The 4,989-nt window shown below is 40.4% G+C and overlaps 1 long non-coding RNA gene across 1 annotated transcript; it reads right to left on the bottom strand.

The window, feature by feature from the left end:
- Positions 1–3,939: 3,939 nt before the first annotated feature.
- On the bottom strand, positions 3,940–4,725 carry LOC129906953 (uncharacterized). The gene is made up of 2 exons (XR_008770902.1): positions 4,173–4,725; positions 3,940–4,111 (listed from the first exon to the last, which is right to left on the bottom strand). It is a non-coding gene; the product is annotated as an uncharacterized LOC129906953 (long non-coding RNA).
- Positions 4,726–4,989: the final 264 nt, after the last annotated feature.

Here is a 4,989-nt window from a genome sequence, read left to right as displayed (position 1 = left end):
GTGCAATGTTTGCAGTCTTGCTTGCACGGGCGTCGAGATAATGCGTCTGCATTTGAATGCAGTTTTCCTCTTCGATGTTGAATCTGACATTGATACGTCTGAAGTATCTCGATCCATCTTGCTACTTGACCCTCTGGATTTTTGAAGTTCAAAAGCCAATTTAGTGCACCATGATCTGTGCGAAGAAGGAACTTCTGTCCATAGATGTACTTATGGAAGTGCTTTGTTGCCAATACTAGAGCTAGAAGTTCCCTTCTGGTCACGCAATAGTTTCTTTCTTGTTTCGAGAGTACCTTGCTGAAATAGGCAACGACCTTTTCTTCTCCGTCATGAACTTGCGATAAAACAGCACCAACTCCAACATTACTTGCATCTGCATCAATGATGAATTGTTTGCCTGGAGTCGGATAGGCCAGCACAGGAGCTTTACATAACCGCAGCTTCAGTTCCTGAAAGCTTTTCTCACACTCACCTGACCATTTAAAGGGTTTACCCTTCTCCGTAAGTTGGTGCAAGCTTTTGGCGATTCTCGCAAAATCCTTCACAAATCGTCGATAGTACGTTGCCAGACCGAGGAAACTCCGAAGTTGATGCTTGTCCTGAGGGGTTGGCCAGTTCTTCACAGTGTCAACCTTTTCAGGATCAGTCTTCACTCCTTGGGATGAGATGATATGCCCCAAATATTTAACCTCGGTCTTGAAAAGTGCACATTTCTTTGGATTCAACTTAAGATGTGCTTCTCGTAGCCTCTGGAATACAGCCTTTAGGTTTTCACAATGGTCATCAAATGTTTTTCCGTAAATGATGACATCATCCAAATAGACTAGGAAAGATTTCCAGGTTAATCCATTTAAAACGCACTCCATTAAGCGCTCAAAAGTAGCTGGGGCATTGCATAGCCCAAACGGCATGACATTAAACTGCCACAGACCATTTCCTGTGGAGAAAGCCGTCTTTTCCCGATCTTCTGGATGGATTTCTACCTGCCAGTAGCCACTCTTCAAGTCCAAAGTCGAAAACCATTGTGCTCCTTCCATTGCATCTAGAGTATCGCTGATTCTTGGCAGTGGGTAGCTGTCTTTCTTCGTCACATCATTCAGCCTGCGGTAGTCGACACAAAATCGAGTGCTTCCATCTTTCTTTTTGACGAGAACTACCGGTGATGCCCAAGGGCTTTTGGAATTTTCGATTAGCCCGTCTTTCTTCATTGTTGTTATCATTTCTTCAACTTCACCTTGTTTGGCCAAGGGGAGACGTCTTGCTGGACGAATCGGCCTAGCATCTCCTGTATCGATTCGATGCTGCACCAGTTGTGTTCGGCCGTATTGCCCGCTGGGTGAAGAGAATATATCAGCATATTCATGAAGAAGCCTTCCCGCAACATTAAGCTGATGTTGACTCAGGTTGTCTGAATTGAGAATTTGTTTCTTTAGTTTCTCCGAGTTCATAGTCATCTGTGTATCCACCTTGTTGATCTTAGTTATTGCGGCCACAGATTCACATTGCCCAACAACTTCTCCTTTCTTAAGCTTGATTGGGTACGGTTTGATGTTAAGTATCCGTACAGGTACCATGTTGTTCTTTGGTGCCACAAGAGTCTTCCCGATGATGATGTTTTCGGAACTTTGCTCAACTTCTGATTCAACCATGAGATATCGATGGCTTCCAAAGTTCCCCTTTAACTTGGTCCACACAAAAACTTCTGAAGAAGGAGGCAGGCACATGTCTTCTTTGATGACAGTTCTAATTGTTGTCGAGTTTTCGTTGCCATAGACCATTGGAATCTCTACATTTCTGTATTTCAGGACTTGATTACCTATATCCAAAATGATTCCATGCTCCTTCATGAAGTCGATTCCAATGATGGTCGCCTCCACTGTCAGACTTTTGTTGTCTCGTTTAGTCTGTGAGACTTGAATTGTGGTTCTGGGGCCATCGATACCAGAAACCAGCTTCTGCCCCTCGAAGCTGGTTCTTACTCGTTTTCCCGAATGGGAATCAAGTTGAGGATGAGCGTTGGTTGTATCGCTTACCTGTTGTTGGGCAATATTCCTGTTTCCACAGTGTTGGCAAGCAGTTCTTCTTGGTGGCAATCTGCACTGCCGCTGGAGATGTCCGGTCTTGTTACAGTTCCAGCATCGAGCAGCTCCGTCCCTCTGGTTTCTTTGGAATGCGAGTTTTTGACAAGAGCATTCTTCCACTGCAACTTCTTTTACCCGATGAACGCCTTGAGAAGCCTGTTCTGCTGCTTCCATAGTCAGTGCAAACGCTAATGCTTCAGGAAGGGAACGTTTTCCAGCTGTTCGAATTGCTCGCTGAAGATTTATATCAGATACAGCACGTACAAAGGCTTCTGTCGCAAACTGATTGATAATGTCGTCTCCTGCTGTCGGATATGCCAGATGAGCTAACCTTTCAATATCTGCTTGGAGTTGTTGCAGAGTTTCTCCTCTTTTCTGGACTCTTGTATTGAGTTGGACGCGGAAGACTTCCTGCATATGGCCATCTCCAAAGCGTTTTTCAATGACCTGGACAAGAGCGTCAAAGTTACCATTCTTTTCTGGTGGTAAAGTTTGTAACAACTCAGCAGCAGGACCTCTAAGAGCAAGAGTCAGCGCTATACATTTGTCTTCGTCATCCCAGCCATTTGTTGTTGCAGCTGCCTCAAACTGTTTCTTGTAGATCGACCAAGAACTTTGTCCATCAAAGGTTGGTGGATGCATTTCCTTCTTCTTTGGGTACTCACCAGAACTTTCTCGGATCTTAATTTTCCGAACCTTGTCAAGTTCCTCAGTAATACTTTGCATTTTAACTTCCATTTTTTCAAATTTGTCATCCACTTTCTCGAACTTTCCTTCTACTTTCTCGAGTTTTTCTTCAACTTTCTCGAACTTTTCTTGAGATTGCTTTTCAACGCATTTGATGGAAGCATCAATAGCAACGAACTTGTTCTCGATCGCGTCAAGCTTACCTTGGATGATGTTTTTCTGTTCATCTAATTTTTCGAGAAGATTCTGTTGTTCACTCTTTTGCTCGGTACGTTGTTTCTCTATTTGTTCGAGAAGATTCTTCTGTTCATCCTTTTGTTCTTTACGTTGCTGTTCCATTTGATCTTTCTGTTCTTCAAATTTTGCAAGGAGAACAGCCATCATGGATGACATATCGGAACTAGTACTTACTCGTTTTTCTACCATTTCAACTTCGAATTGAAATGTATCCAAATCTTCGCTTTTCTGGATTAAATAATCCTTCAGGCGAATAATGAGGTCATTTTTCGATCCAGCAGTAGGAAGACCTCGTTTAGTTAATTCCGCCTTCAGCTCAGTCACACTTAACTGATTTAATGTCTTACCCATTTTAACTTTTTTTAAGTGAGCACTTTTACTTATTTCAAAATGTTTTATTTTTAAAACACACGCGCACTTTTTATTTTATTCGCGAAATTATCTGATTCGCACAAATAAATAAGTTTTATTCCACTTTTCTGACACCAATGTAATGTTTTATTCCGGGTTCACAATAAAACTTATTTAATTTTCACTTATATTTCCGTTCAAATAAGAACACTTTTTATTTCAACTCAATTTACTTTTATTATTCGCTCAAACAAACACACTTTTAAATCACTTTATTTACTACTACCCTTCAAGCAAACAAGTCCGACCTCGGTCCGAATCCGCTCCGCCTCTGGCGGAGCTGAGTCCGACTTCGGATCAGAAACTGGTCCGAAGGCGGCTCAAATTAGTATGGAAATTATAATCACCGCGAAGTCGATTGCATATGTATTGGTGTGGTGAAAATCTCCATTCCGAGAAAACGGAGCCGAAGGTGGACCTGAGTCGGAGCAGCGAAAACCTACCAGAAAGAGGAATAAAAAAAGGATGACGTTTCGCATTTGTGACCAAAAAAAGAACAAGATTTATTTTTTTTCACTGAAACTGTTTTATTTTTTATTTTATTTTGGCAAACGAAATTTTCACAATAAATACAATATAAAATACAATATATTTTTTTCATTTTATTTCATTTGATGCTGCTGCTGTTGTTGGTGTTTTTTTTTTAGATACCCAATCGCATGTTTCACCTTCTGGATTTTTCTTAGAGATTACATCTACAACACAAGCAGAAACAACACTTTAATCCAAACACTTTGAGCGATATATACAACATACCTTTTTTGTTTTCCATATTGTTTATAATTTAATATAATTGTTTATAGTTAATAATCTAACATTATACAAACAACGACACGAGACACGACGCGACCAAACACTTCAACAAAAAATAACATAATGACGCTTTGGCTCTTGTTGGCCTTGTCTTTCTTTTCCTTTTCTCATTTTTCACCACGATTCTCGTTCGACTTTTGTGTTCATACACAAAAAGATGTAAGTGTGTGAGTGCAACCCCGATTTTCGCGGTCTGAGGTCGGAGTTTCTTTGTTGAACTCAGTTTTCTTGCTTGAAGGGTAACAATTCGCAACACTTTATTTCACTTTGTACTGTACTCTTTCACTTTCAAGATTAAACTGTATCCGGTCGGTGTCTACGCTGCCTTTTATACCGGAATCTCGAGACTCGAGAACGTCCTCGAAGGCTCTCGTCCCTGTCTCTCGAAACTTCCTTTCCAGGAAGGGCACTTCATACTTCCAGTCTAGTGGGATATTTTGAGATGTGTTCAGTGTGGGATATTTTGAGATGTGTTCAGTGAGATATTTTAAGATGTGTTCAGTGGGATATTTTTAGATGTGTTCAGTGAGATATTTTTCTTATACATTTCTACCTTTGCAGTAGTAGGTAGTGTGTTCAGACTTTTATCTTAAAAGTAGTTCAGTAATTCATCGTTACAGTATTTAAGAATACCGGCTGCAGTTAAAGTTAAAAAAAATTTAGCATGGGAAAGAATTATGGAAACACCTAAATGTCAAATATCTAAGGCTTGAAAAAAGATATTGACATAAATTAAATGCAGTTACAAAGGTTAGTGTTT

Source organism: Episyrphus balteatus, chromosome 1 (genome assembly GCF_945859705.1).
Source record: "Episyrphus balteatus chromosome 1, idEpiBalt1.1, whole genome shotgun sequence".
Taxonomy (NCBI): Eukaryota; Metazoa; Arthropoda; class Insecta; order Diptera; family Syrphidae; genus Episyrphus; species Episyrphus balteatus.
This window is presented reverse-complemented; position numbering and strand designations above follow the sequence as displayed.